Source organism: Mustela nivalis, assembly GCF_964662115.1.
Source record: "Mustela nivalis genome assembly, chromosome: 3".
Taxonomy (NCBI): Eukaryota; Metazoa; Chordata; class Mammalia; order Carnivora; family Mustelidae; genus Mustela; species Mustela nivalis.
Window position 1 is genome coordinate 157744042 of NC_139022.1, and position 15365 is coordinate 157759406.

Genomic DNA, 15365 nt, shown 5'->3' on the forward strand with positions numbered 1-15365 from the left:
TCTGACTTTGCTCTGAGAATGACTTAAGGCAGCACTACTTGAAATACACTTTGATTTGCTTCAGTGAATGAGAGGAAAGGTCAAGGAACTGCTCTGCACTAGTTGGCCACCCAGAAATATGTTTACTTCAGACTCAAGATTTTTAGGTTGTTCAGCACTCATACAAACTCTAAATAACATGCACAAAGAAAACAAAGCTCTGAGGACTACTGCTTGGTACAGAAAAGCTTAATGACCTCTCAACAGACTCTTAAAAACACAGATGTGTGAGTCGTGATTTAGACCCAAACCATATGAAGAACAGAAAATAATATCAAAGAGAGATTTAGAACATGCATTTTCCCAAGGGTTAGTGATCCAATTACCATTAGAGCTATGTGGAAAGAGACTTTCACTTATCTCTAGACAGTATAATTTGAAATGCCCATTTCAGTTCACTTCATCACATTCACAATATTTCAGAAGCATTGCCTTGTTTATGATCTCTCATGTGACGACATGCAGGATAATATAAAAAGGTCGAAAGCATAAAAATACAATACCACATATTCACTAAAACTGAAAGACAAAGCAACATAGAAAGGCTTATTCTATTAATTTTCTCTTTCGTATATCCTTACTTCTTGCCAGGATTTATAAAAGACAGGTTATTCTAAGCTACACTGTGTGTAGCGTATTACACAAATCACCCTCACACCCTCCATGTTAGTGGATGCCACCACCTTCGTAGCTAGGTGGAACTGGAAAGGATTTTGGTGTAAAAGGTGACACACGAGAATAAACTCTTACAATACAGCTGAGAATCATCTCTCTTCAGTTAGTACAAACCAAATTTCAATAAAATTGGAAAGGAAGTTCCAACATTAAGTTTACCCATACTTACAAACTGCAATGTTTTTACATAAAACTTTCCTTCCTAAGTTGACACGTTTCTGCATCGTAGATTAAGTTTCTTTGTTCAGAAGTGAATTATTTAGAATGTTAGTCTTCAAGTCCATATTATCATGATTGGGACTCCATTTTCCATTTGAAAGGACTGCACTTCTATCAGGTATGCCGTGTAATCTTGTTTTGGCATTGGCCACATTATTATACTCCTTGTACTGAGTACCACTGACCTATATGGAGAAAGGTAGAGAGTGTTTAGTAATCTAATAAGAAAGCTAAGATATACTTGCAACAAATCAAGTATAGCACCATAATGTTTTCATTTTTTCAAGTGAAGTATTTTCTATTAAGCTGAAATTCAAATGAAGAAAACTAATTAACATTTGTCCTTTTTTTTTTCCAAAATGACTTCCTTCTTCAATTATATGCACAATGATATCACCGCCTGGAGTAGGCAGAAGTGGTTAAGATGAAAATATGCTCTATAAAATAACTTTTAAGCATGTTTTGGAAATATGCTTAAATGTCATGTTGAAATGATGAGAAAAAAAAGGTTAGGTGATCACTCCAGCTTCAGATAGATCAACTATGTGAAAAGTATGGGGTTCTCTATTCTCTGTGATTCTCTGTGAGTGGTTCTTCTAAATCTCACAATTAGCTAGCATTTCATTTTTAGTGTTTTTCTTTCTCCATCTATTTACTTTCTCTGAATAAGTACTTCCACTATAAACACACACACACACACACCCACATCCTACAAGATGTTGTTTCTTTGACAATGAAACACAACATCCTACAGACTGATGATTCTACTTGTGAGTCCTGAACCAAAACCTACATGGTTTTTTTCATAACATTTAGTATATTGTTCAATGACTCTTTTGGTCCTATCTTTACAAATAATTTATTTGAATTTCTTCTTCTAAATATATTTTGAATTAGCAAAGGTTTTCTCCCTTTGTATTGTCAACACCAAATGTATAACTTAGATTACTAGTATAATCTTTTAGATGTTTTCTAACATTCATTATCATAAAATATCAAACTATTTATAATGTAAGTGATTTTTTATTATAAATCTTAATAGTGTACAATGCTAAATCATGTATGTGAGTAAAGGAAAACAACATTCATTATCTTACATTTCTGTAAGGAGAAGTCAATATTGAGAGAAAATATAAGTGGTTCTTTTTACTCATTATCTCTTTTTTATTCCAAATTCTTGACTTCTGAAAATTAATTTTTTTCCTCTCTCCTTCCAAATTTCTATGGGAAGTGGTCACAGGTCATAAGCAGCCTAGACTTCTCTCTCTCTCTCTCTCTCTCATAAATGCTTTCCCTATTTTCTCTCTGCTTTTCTATATTGTTATTTAGAGCAATTATATTTGCTACAACAAATAAATCCAAAAATCCTATACAGGTCTAAATCTTTGTGATCCATTAGGAACATATCCCTAAATCAAAGAAGAGAATCCCTTCTATTTTATGGCTCTTATATCTTCAAAACATTGTGTAAACCTGGTGATTCACAGACCTGTACCCCTGGGGATAAAAATAAATGTTTATAAAAATAAAAAATTAAAAAAAAAAAAAAACATTGCACCTAAAATCACCAGGAAAGAGATCGAGAATGAGAACATTTATGAGGAAAGATTTAACACGCTAAGTTTATAGGCCTTGTAGTTCCCTTTTTTCACATTCTCTTGGCCAAAACCCAGTCATGTGGCCATGTCTTTCTTTCAGTAAAGAAAGCTGAAAAATGTATTCTAACTGTGTTCAGGAAGAAGAAAAAACACATCTTGTAGAAAGCTTGTTAAGCAAATCTGTCTGTGCAGGGTCTGTCTTAATGGATGGCAGTTGGAAAGTGGCAAGCTTCTCTGTCTTAGATTGGGTGAGCAAATCCAATTTATTGGGCAAAGAGTAAGAAAACTTTAGATTCTTATCCAAATCAGTTAATCCACTTCAGTAAAACTAATATCTATCACTATGTTTCTCAATTCTTTCAGAACTAAACAGTCTCCTTAACTCCAGTATGTAAGTGTTATTTGTTTATTTATTTGTTTGTTTGTTTTATTATGTTCAGTTAGCCACTATATAGTACATATTAATTTTTGATGTACTGTTTAATGGTTCGTTAGTTACATATAACACCCAGTGCACATCACAGCATGCGCCTTCCTTAATATCCATCACCCTGTTACCCTCCCACTCCCTTCCCTCTATGACTAATAAATCTTGCTTACATCTCCTGCTTTATGTATCTCCACATACAAGGGAGACCTTGTAAAAACTAGTTTGTTTCCTTTACTACATTACTTATACCCCAAATATGCTAAGATTATTCCTGCCATAGCCACAACTTTTCAGGGCAAGAATTCTTCTCCATTCCCTTTCTTTCTAGCATCTTATCTTTCAGGTTTCTTTTTTTTTTTTTTTTTTTTTTTTTAAAGATTTATTTATTTATTTGACACACACAGAGAGAGAGAGAGAGATCACAAGTAGGCAGAGAGGCAGGCAGAGAGAGAGGAAGGGAAGCAGGCTCCTCCTGAGCAGAGAGCCCGATGCGGGACTTGATCCCAGGACCCTGAGATCATGACCTGAGCCGAAGGCAGCGGCTTAACCCACTGAGCCACCCAGGCGCCCCATCTTTCAGGTTTCTATTCAGACATACTTTGCTTCAGGAAGCCTCATTTGTCTTCCGATACTCTAAGTTAGATGTACTATTTAGTACTCCAAAACACCCTATTATAATATATATCACAATGCCTGGTAATGACCTGCATACTTGTCTGTCATTCTAACATCTTAGAATTCTGATCTTGCTTTGAATTGAATTTCTAGTACCTACGTATTAGTTTCTTAATGCAGAGGTAACAAAATGCCACAAATGATAGCCTAAAGCAATAGAAATCTTTTCTTTCACAATTCTGGAGCCACAAAGTCTAATATCAAAGTGTTGGCAGGCTTATGCTCCCTCTGCAGTCTCCAGGGAAGGGTTGGTCCCACACTTCTTTCCTAGCTTCTGCCTGTTGCAGCCACGTTTGATGTTCTTTGGCTTGTAGATGGATCACTGCAATCTCTGCTTCCATATTCAGCTCTGGTTCTCCCTCCTGTGCCTGTATCTTCATATAGTCTTCTTATGAGGACAAGAGTCATTGGATTTAGGGCCACCCAAATTCAGTATGACTTCATTTTAACAGAAAAGTCAAATGAGAGAGGCCAAACACAATCTGTTAATGTCGATCAAATCACCTTAAATTCTTCATGGTCATCACAATAATTGAATGGCTAGCAAATACTCATTTTGTTTTATATTCTCTAATTTAACTATTTTAATAGATACAATTCCATATCAAAAATGATAAGAATATATAATACTTTGTATATTTTATGCAAACTATTTTTTATCTCCTTTGTGAAACCATTCATTACCTAAAATGTAACTGAATTGAGAATATGTGTTAGTTATGAAATATATTATGGTATTTCCCATTACAAATGCTAAAAAGGTATCTTTATTAAAAAACACTACGATTGCTTTACAAAAATAGCATGAAACACTTAAACATAATATGGTTTGAGAAACCACATTGTTAGATATCATGAAACATGAGCAAAGTCATGAAATTTAATGCAGATTCACATTAATATATTTTTATTTTCAAATTCATTGTTTGACAAGGAAATAGGAAATAATAAAAGTGAGCCAGTAAGTCACTTTTTTCAAGCCTCTAGAAAATGCTCAAAGTCCAGTACTTTTTCACTCACTCTCCCAGTACCAGAAGCTGACTTTTTTCCTGAGAGACCATATTTAACTCTGATATTATCTCTGATTTCTCCTCTTCCTCTCTTTACTGAATAAGTCAAATCACATGCTTACTCTTGTATTGCATATCTAAAACTACTATCCTGACCTTCCATTACTCAGAGTACTCAAGAACCCTGTGCAACTCCCTTGGGCCCTGGCAAGGAACAGAGCATTTCCTTTTCTGATTTACCTTGCATGCTGCAACCCCTTGCAAATAGACTATAGTCAGGTTTTAGTCTCTAAATTGAACACAATTTAATTTAACAGGTAAATCCCTAAATGCTGTATAGACCTTTATCATTGTGACTCATTGAGCTGACTGCTCATAAATCAGGGATCCAGACTTCTTCACTTTGTAGAATTGAATATAACTTTTTTTATAATATCAATACCCAATTTGGTAACATTGTTTTGCAAATTCACAATTATCAAATGCAGTGCAGTGACAAAAAGAACTGTTAATACTTAAAGAGTAAGAACCAACTCTCAGTGACTCTCTTGGAGAGATTTAAGAAAACTGTGAATATATGCTCCATGTAAAACAGTGTATCAGGAGACAGAGAGATAGAGATAAAGTTTTATTTTCTTCCATACTATATAATAAATATTTTAATTTTCTGAAAAGAAGAAAGCATTTAGAAAATAGATACACCGGATTCTTTGATTAATATTATAAAAGAAGAAAGCCATGACCACAGTAAAATCAAGGAGTTACTCACGGAGACATATATATCATATATGTCATATATATCATATATCCCAGCACTGGTTAGGGGTATACATTAGGAACTATGAAAAAAGACAAACACTAATGGAGATCCATTTAATAGATTCTAAGAAGATCAGGGAAAAAACATTCAAAACTGAATTTAGACATTAAGGATAATCTATTCGAGCCACAAATGAACTATCATAAGACCAGGAGAGCAATTTCAAATTATAAATAAAGTTTTATTTGCAAGGTACAAAATCATGATGGCTTAAAACTAAGAAGACAATTCATGGCTAAGGTCTTCACCAATGGTCATTTAACAAAGATTTGAAGCTAGACACAGAACATGTATCCGTTTAGGTTTTTTTTTTAATAGCTTAATTTGTTTATATTAAAAAATGCTAATTACTAAGGAATATATAGCTTATTTCACAAAATAGACTCAATTATTCTTTTTTAATCCCTGGTTGTCCATATGAAATTCTTGGTTTGCTGATTTTTTAAAAATATTGCTTATAGCAATGTACGACCTGAATAATAGACATTTGAAAACAAGAATCTATATATTGGCCAATTGCTGGTTATGTTAGTTAAAGATAATGCTTTAAAAAAAAGTTCATAATGGTGTACTTCTCACAATTATACTGTTAATATCTTCAAATAATATTTTATCACTCAAAAAGTAACTTTGTCATAAATAGAAAGTGATTAAGTCTCACATATTATTTATATTTGATGTTAGATTTTCTTCAAGGTAAGAAAATATTCAGGACCCTATTCACAGAAGTATAAACACAAACCTGTATATAGTCAAAATTATTCTGAAGACTAAGCATGGTGCTCTGGGTCTCTCTGGAAGATTTAAGAAATAGTAAAGGATTTTTTATCTATTCAGAGGTACACAGGAAGAAAGGATTCTGATGATTTTTTTTTACTCATCTTTCTGTTTCTCTTATTTTTTCCTTGAAGAAACCAGGGGCTCTGAATCTTGACAGGAATCTCATAAAAACAGTTGTTATCAGTGTTTATATTAAAAAAAAAAATACCATGATTCAGCTGATCTGTAGGTATGGTGAGGATGGGAAGTTCTATCCCAGAGTTTTCTATACAATAGAGATTAAGCCGTCTCTGTAGCTAAATCATCATCTCTTACCTGGATTATTGCATTGGTCTGCTAACTGCACCCCCCTTTGCCCCCTAAAATATTTATATTTTTATTTAATATTTTATCACCAGAACAAAAGGAGGGATCCTATTATAACCTAAATCAGATCATGTCTCTGTGCCCAAAGCCTCCCAGTGGCTTCCCACTTGACAAAAGAATAAAAACCAAATTCCTTTCATTGGCCTACAAGACTCTACAGGATTCATGGCACCTGGGTGGCTCAGTGGGTTAAAGCCTCTGCCTTGGGCTCAGGTCATGATCTCAGGGTCCTGGGATCAACTCTCGTATGGGGCTCCCTGCTCGGTGGGGAGCCTGCTTCCCTTCCTCACTCTCTGCCTGCCTCTCTGCCTGCTTGTGATCTCTCTATGTCAAATAAATAAATAAAATCTTCAAAGAAAAAAAAAAAAAAAGACACTACAGGATTGGAACTGCCCCCTAGCACCTCTCCACCCATCTGCTGCCGCTTGACCAGGAGCTTGCCGGCTTTAGCCACCTTAGCCCCCACCCCCACCCCCCACCCCCATTTGCTCAGGACCTTTGCACTTCCCTATCCCCTTTGCTAAAAGACATACCCTCCCCCGCCTTATCTTCCTCACCTTATTCAGGGGCCTACCTCCTCACCTTCTTCAAAACTCTATAGCAAGACAAAAAAAAAAAAAAAAATGCTAAAGCATCTGGGGGCTGAGCTCTCATCTCTTCATGTTCCCTCATGCAGAAGATGGTTTGCCAAGGTCTTGGAAAAATTCCTCTTCCAATGGCTAGTCAATGTGTAGTGCAAATCTCCAGCTCTCTTGGGCAATCTCCAAAAGCCCACCCAGATTCAGAGCTTCCAAAGGGATCTCTTGTGTCATAGGCTACAATTTCACTGTGAAAGTTTCATATTTGCCCAGCCCTACATTCTCACTCTTTTACAGATATTGCCCCAATAAATCTCTGCATGAAAATTTTGAGCTCAGTCTGCTTCAGGAGTTCTCAAGTTAAAGTAAGCTTGAAACTGAAAACAATTTGAATGTCCATTGAGAGAACAGAGAGGATCAGAGTGTCAGGTTACACTTTCATGAATTAGAGATCTTACTTTAAGCTTTATCATTATTTCAAGAATACAAAGAATCAAGATGTAGAAACAAGGAAGGCAGAAATTCAGGATCTCCTGCAAGATTTCCTAGGCTCTTTTTTCTAGTGTCAGACATACTCAGGCTTTAGAAAACAGATAACATTTCTAAGTTGCACAAACATAGTCATTTAGGTCATGGAACATCTACATTTTTTGTGCAGATAGTTTTATAGCCATGTGACATTGTCAGGGGAGCCATGTCTTATAAATCCATAGACCTCAGATGTGTTAACAGTAAGCAATCCTAGATAATCTGGAACAATCGTTAAAAACATTCATAGATAAGAATTCTTTTGCCAGGGAAAAAGAAATTTGGACTTTTTTGCCAAGAGATCTATCATTGTTACATTTATAAGATTAGACAGGGACATGTGTCTTCTTCCTTTTCAGGAGAAAGAGAGAGAACACACCACAAACCTGATTCTTAACTCCTTAATCTACAGTTATTGCCAGAGTAAATTAATAAATTGGGATATAGTCACAAAATTGATTCTCAAGGAGTAAAGAAAATTAATAAAATACAACTACATCAACAACAGAGATGAAACTCCTAAGTATAATAATAGATAAAAGAAACATGGCACACATAATATATACTGATTTATTCCCTTTATCTATACACTTTAAACACAGGCAAACTTAACTATACTGTAGTGGTCAATATGGTACTACCCATGGAAAGATTAAATGTAATGATTGGGAAGGAGTACAAAGAGCTTTTGTGATGTTGTTTCATGATGTAGGTGTGGCTATTCCATGACTTTTCATTTTGTACATATGCACTGAGTTGTATATTTGTGTTTGGTCAATTTTCCTTTTTTTAAAGAAATGGAAATATTTAAAGCATTCATAGGCTATGATTAGAAAGTTAACCTTTAATAAAACTATTTTAACAATTATTTAACCTTAAAAATAATTTCAAGCTTAGAGAATTTTGCAAGGGTTGTTTTTTGCATAATATTCAAGAAATAGCTAATCTCTATATCAAGAAATCTCTTCCAGAAAATTGAAAAACAAACTACAAACAGAATGCTCATAAGAATATATTTATATACAATTTAACTTACATATAAACATTAACTATAATTAAGAAATTATGTGAACATGATTTTTAAACATTGATATAAAAATCTATCTTAAAAATAAAAATTGGCAAATTGAAATGAAAATTCAAAATAGCTCTCTTGTACATATATACCTATATACACATGTGACTAATGATAAGTACACATGTGACTAATGATAAGTACACATGTGACTAATGATAAGTACACATGACATATTTGTACATATACAATCAAAGTTATGGTAAGAATCTGTATGTATTTATAATGATTAAGTATAAGCATGTTGATAAAGATAAATTAGGGAGAGTAGAAACAAACTTGGTTGTATACTAAAACTTGTTATATAACAGTCAAAAATGTTGCTGAAGGTGTTTCTAAAATGTTTGTGTTCTGTAAGACCATCACATCTTTATTAATTTCTAGAAAAAATGGATTGTCATACTTGGGAAATGCAATGTTTAAAATCTTTAAAAAATACACGTGGTTCTCAAATTGTGAAGTCAGCAAACACTTTCTGAAAAAGGGTGAAAGAGATATTTTAGGGTTTAAGGATCAAAAAAGATGGAGTATCATGAACTATTGAATACTACTGAATAAACATCTGCTAATGAGAGTAATGGGATTTCTTTTTCTCTTTTTTTTTTCCATTTTCTTTTATTTGTTTGTTTGCTTCATTGAGTTTCAAAGTTTGTGTTCCATATGGTCAAAATCTTTAGTAAATGTTTACCTGTTAATGTTATTCTGTGATGAGATTTCGTGTATTTCCTCTTTAAAAAACTTTTTTTATGGAGATAAGTAGTGCCAAATGCTAGTATCATTCCACAAGTATATGCCTTTAATTGGTCATATTTTTAGAGCCCTATTAGAATAGCTTCTTGATATTTGTGTTTTATGATGTCCTTACATGTAATCACTTCTAATCAAAGGTTATAGGGTCGTTTCTCCATTTTATAATTAAAGGCATCTTGAAATATAGAAATATCCTTTGTACTTTTGTTGAGGTTTGACAAACACTGCTGGAATGGTAGTTTGAGCTCACCTGAAAAGATGTGTGCACCTGCAGATTTTGCTTGTTTAGCTGTTGACACCACAGTGTGTAAAGCAGCTTGACATTACTCATGGTTCAAAGAATGTTATTTCTGTTTCCTCTACAAGTACTGTTTGGTCTTTGGATTAATGAAGAAACATGACCAAGTGTGCAGCAGCAGCTAATTTTTAAAGCTATTCAGTGTTTTATAATATTGGCTGAGGGAAGTTTTTTTCAGAAAAAAAAATTTCATCCTTGGTATGAAGCAAATTTGAAGTGATTATGTTATCATTAGAAATATATTCTGGAAGGTTTTAAATACTAGATTATTTCAGTTTTCATGGGAAGAAAGAGTGTATTATTCTAAACAGCAAAAGTTTCTATTCACTGAATGATTTTACTGTTTGTGTAAATTACGTGCTATTCAAAAATAGGAAATTGAGTACCCTTGCACAGTAGTGAGAATGACATCAGGTGGAACAACTTATTATCTATTAAAGATGAGTGATTTTATTTTGGCAATAGTATCAACAGGAAAAAGATAGCTGCATTCTAAATGGACTGTTGTTTATTTGACCCTACTTAAGAGTAAAATTTCAGATTCTAAAGAAAACATTGAAAGATGACAGGGAGCATTACCCAAAAGGTCTGGTCTACTTAAAACAGAAGTAATGGATTACCTTATGAAAACTTATAGGAAAAATAATTATTTTCCTACAAATCTAATTTACTGCTGCTTAAAAAAAAGAAGAAAGAAAGAAAGATGAGAGGGAAACAATATCACCAATGGAGCTAAAAAAGATGTTTTGTTGTTGTTATATGGAAATTAGGATTGCCTCAGATAATATAATTTAAAAATAAAATAATAGTATGATTATTCTACTTGTTTAGTTAACCAATGGAGATTTACTGATTTTTTTAATTAACTTAGGAGATTTAAGTTAAGTAACTGTATAGCATATTAGTAACATTATTTGATATTGCCTTAGATAAATAAATAATATTTCCCAGACATCTTGTTTTTACCTGAATATTTGTGTTTTCTCTCTCCAAAATTAATCACAAATCTCTATCTTAATACTAATACTACATACATTATCACTTAATTATTCATTGTAATTATTTGAAAAATTATTTTCCAAACATTTGCAACATCTAACATTGGCAAAGGACAGCTGTCTAATATATAGGTAAAAACTTGAAATAGATACAAAACAGAAGTAAATCCAATAAAAGTTGAGCAAAGGCTATATATATACGTAATTGTTGGAAAGTGAAGTCTGAATAACTAAACATACAAGCAGGTGATCACCTCACTGGTAGACAGCAAAATGCAAGGTAAAATAAAAAATAAAACCCAGTTTGGTTTGTGGAAAGGGATGAAGAATTCTCATTCTATTAAATTAATAACATAGTTAAGAACATCAATAAAATACAGCAATGTTACGCTCTTAGAATTTTTACAAAATTGTTACCTAAATCTGGGAAGAGTTATTTCTAAGATTTCTGCTCTTGGTGGGATAATATAAAATAAATGACTAAGTTGATTATTATTGTCCGATTAAGACGTAATATCAAGGTCTTTGCTTTTTTTTTTTCTCTCTACTATGCATAAGACTTGCCCTATGTCTGCTTTCTAATATATGAAAGATAACCAAGTATATAGGTGCACTGATAAACACACACAGAGACTCTTCAGGGCACTTTACTTAGAGAGGGTATATAAAATCACTGATATACATTTATTTACACTCTTCTGAGCATAGTTTTCTCCTTGTTGTCATCAAATTACTCTGTAACTGGTCATTTCTGATCAGGAGCTTTCTTAGTTACTGCTGTTATCTGCAAACTGCAATCATGGTAATCGGATTTAGGATTTGGAAAACCTGACAATAGAGCAATGCTGCAACATGCGTCCAGGGCAATACCGTGTTTACTTGAGTCTTAATGGTAAATGTTTGCATTCTGGATTTGTTTTTATTTAAAAGCTAATATTTATGTATTATGGAAAAAGTATCAGACATTATAGGAAACCCATTCACAATTGCTTTTGTATTATCCAAATAATGTTTTATTGTGTACCAAGGCAGGCACCATTGCATATTACCAAATTTAGGTGGCAACTCTTCATTATTGCCATAAATGTGGAAAAGAGCATCTAACCTAATAAGAATAAGCCTACCCTCACTTGAACCATCAGGGCAGGGTTAACAACTACCTGAGTGATCTCTAGAAATTTAAGATCACGGGCACCCAGCCAGGGCTCTCATCCTGTGCTAGTCTCTGCATTTCCCTCATTTGAAAAATCACCACCACCTTCACCTTTTTTTTTTTTAACAGTTTTTAGTTACCTTCACCTTTACATACAAATTATTTTACAAATTCATGATTATCCAAAAATCACCCTCAACCTCAACTCAGAAAATGTCTTTAAACCAGCTTGTTTTTATTAAAATCTTGCCACTTCCATAAGAAATTTACTTAGGTAAATTTATTTTAGTAACTAGGTAACTTTATTTTAAAACTAGGTAACTTTATTTTAAAACCAAATTATAGCAGATTATCATAGGAAGACCGTGATCTTTCAGACATATCTATTATCGTAATTATTCAGTCTGTGGCTCATTAACATAAATGTGTGGCTAATCTTACAGTTTTTTGTTGTTGTTGTTGTTTTTGTTTTGTTTTGTTTTGTTTTGTTTTTAAGATTTTATTTATTTATTTGACAGGCAGAGATCACAGGCAGAGAGGCAGATAGAGAGAGAGGGGGAAGCAGGCTTCCGGCTGAGCAGAGAGCCTGATGCGGGGCTCGATCCCAGGACTCCAGGATCATGACTTGGGCCGAAGGCAGAGGCTTTAACCCACTGAGCCACCCAGGCGCCCCTAATCTTACAGTTTTAATAATATATGCACCCTTATAACTAGTGAGTACTTTTTAACTTTTCATCTTTACAATTATGTGTGGTCTTTATTGAGAATACTGCTTTTGCTGATACTGATTTCTATTTTATAATGTTTTACACTTTGCTTATCAGAGAAGAAAATCAAGATGAATTTTAAATACTCATAAATGTTGAAATTTATTTCTAGGTTATTTGAAAATAAGGGAGGTGGGACAAGGGAAGAAAGTGTGATGGAATGTGAAGGAAGGACCCGACAGAGGAGAGAAAGGCAGGACCCTGCTCCCACATCCTGCTCCCTTGACCCAAGCTTCTCTCGAAATTCATTCCCCTTGGACTGACGATGAAGGTATTCAATAATCTGATATGATTAAGCTGGAAAATGACTTTCGGTTATGTTCCCACTCACGTTGCTCACAGAATTGTCTTGAAAAGACTGGTGGATGTTGTGGGGTGTTTGTGTGGGTGTTTTGTGTTGTTCAGTACTGACTGCCCTATTTCGTTTTGTTTTTAGAGAGAGATTTTGTTCTGATATATTGCTGCTCCTCAATATCTGAGAAGAAATTTATAGTTCAGAGAAAACAAATTTATAGCTCTGAGAGAAATATCAAAGCTTAAAAGGTTACAGACAATATTTGCTATCAGAGGGCAACGGGAATGTTGGAACTGTGGTGGCTCATTATAAAGCGCAGACAGGGAATCCGCTCTCAGCCAGGTCCTTCCTGATGGAGGAGGAGATGCCCTGAGCTAAGACGAGCTCCTGCTCCAGGCTTTGTTGTGGGCAGAGCTGGCCCCAGGAAAGCAGCAGGTCTTACTTAGGCTTACCTGACAGCTTCTGTTTCCTGGATATAACACTGTTTCCTCTTGATTTTTGGATTTAAAATGTGAACGCCCCCCGGCGGGGGGATGACTTCACCTTTTTTCTGTTCCAGTCTAAGCTGGCCACCTCCTCCACTCCTTTACCTGTGTATCCCATGAAAAACACCTGCTGTCCCTTTCTCCCTTTCCCCAAACCCTCAAAGATTTCCATCTTTGGATAAAGCAGCAAAAAACGCTCACCTATTTTCTAAAGCAGGAGAAGAACATTAGAAGAGGAAAAACAAAGCCCATTATTCTCTTATTATTCGAATCCCTTCTTCTTTTAGATCGCTAATTGTGTTCTTTGGGAAGTAACTGCCCTATTGAAGCAGTGATGTAAAGGTCACCAAGTTCATTTCTAAATCCCACCAATCCTTCACTGTCTGAAAGGGACAGGTCACAATGATAGCAAAGGACTTCACCCTATAAAAAGTAACATAGGGGCCATCAGAGGATCCAGGCAGCCCGGTCTCATATTTATATTCTCCGGTGTTGCTTTTGCCAATACAATGAGCCCCTTCCAGATGTTTAAGATGTTTACTAGCTGCTCAGCATTTAACTTAGTCCTTACCCTGCCCTGTCTGAACCTGCAGATAGCAGCCTCTTTTATTTATTTATTTTTTTTAAGATTTTATTTATTTATTTGACAGAGAGACCCACAAACAGGCAGAGAGGCAGGCAGAGAGAGAGAGAGAGGAGGAAGCAGGCTCCCTGCTGAGCAGAGAGCCCGATGTGGGGCTGGATCCCAGGACCCTGAGATCCTGACCTGAGTCAAGGCAGAGGCTTTAACCCACTGAGCCACCCAGGCACCCCAAGCAGCCTCTTTTAGTGCAAGAGTGGGAGTCGAGCAAATTTTTCTTTCTCTTTCTCGAGGATGACCTACCTTTCAGTATCACAGCTACACGGGAAAGCTTCGACTAGGTGACTGTGCATAAAAAAACGCAAACTGGGTCACTATCAATCATTTTGAAGGTTAAGTTCTTCTGAATCATGTAGATGAGGTGAAACAAATTCAGCTGTTTTTTTTCTTTTCCTGCATTGAATTGAAATAAAATTGAGACATAACTACATAAGATATGGTAAAATAATTTTTATGTCTTGGGCTCACACAATATTTCAAGAGTTCTTATATTGTTATTTCGCAGACTGAGTCAGCTTGAAAACCTACCTCTATCAGATATAATTAACATGCACAACCTTGTTTATGAGTCTACCCCTTAATATAGCTTTCTTCGGCTGCCTTACTCTCCCCAAAGTATAGAGACGCCAACATGACTAAGATACACTATCCACACTCCTCCTGAAGTTTACATCTGTTGAATGGTTACTAAGCTAAGTGAAAAGCATGGGGGGCAAAAGAAAGTCTTAAAAGTGACTTTGAAGAAGAACCTGATAAGTACGGCATAGCATTATGCACTCTCTCTCTCTGCTGGAATGTTCCTTAGACGTAATGATAAGCAAAGAAATAAGCTTAGCATTTCAGATCAGATGTAGCAGATTCAAAAATTATAAATGTAGGACATTTTACTTTAAAAAGTATTATCTTTATCATTATTATTAATATAAGATTTCTTATCTGTAACCAATTAATGCAAATTCACTGATACATGTTTTTGTACAGCACCATAGAAATGATAAAAATATCAACTATGCTAATAAACTTGTCCAAAGTGAGAAGGTATAAAAGATTACAAGTTTCTCTATTACTTACCATTAATTGTAAGGCATAAAAGCAAGATTACCATCTGTGAATATTCCTAACATTATGCTAATAAAACAATTAAAATATTAGTAAGAACAAAATTCTAAATGGGGCTATGGTTTAT

At 34.6% G+C, this 15365-nt stretch overlaps 1 long non-coding RNA gene across 1 annotated transcript in view; it reads left to right on the forward strand.

Moving 5' to 3' along the window:
* Positions 1 to 15365, forward strand: part of LOC309860907 — a 40985-nt gene that overhangs the window by 6939 nt on the left and 18681 nt on the right. Inside the window, exon 2 of the long non-coding RNA XR_014309700.1 lies at positions 12872 to 13030. This is a non-coding gene — a long non-coding RNA (uncharacterized lncRNA). The remainder of the gene's footprint in view (positions 1 to 12871; positions 13031 to 15365) is intronic.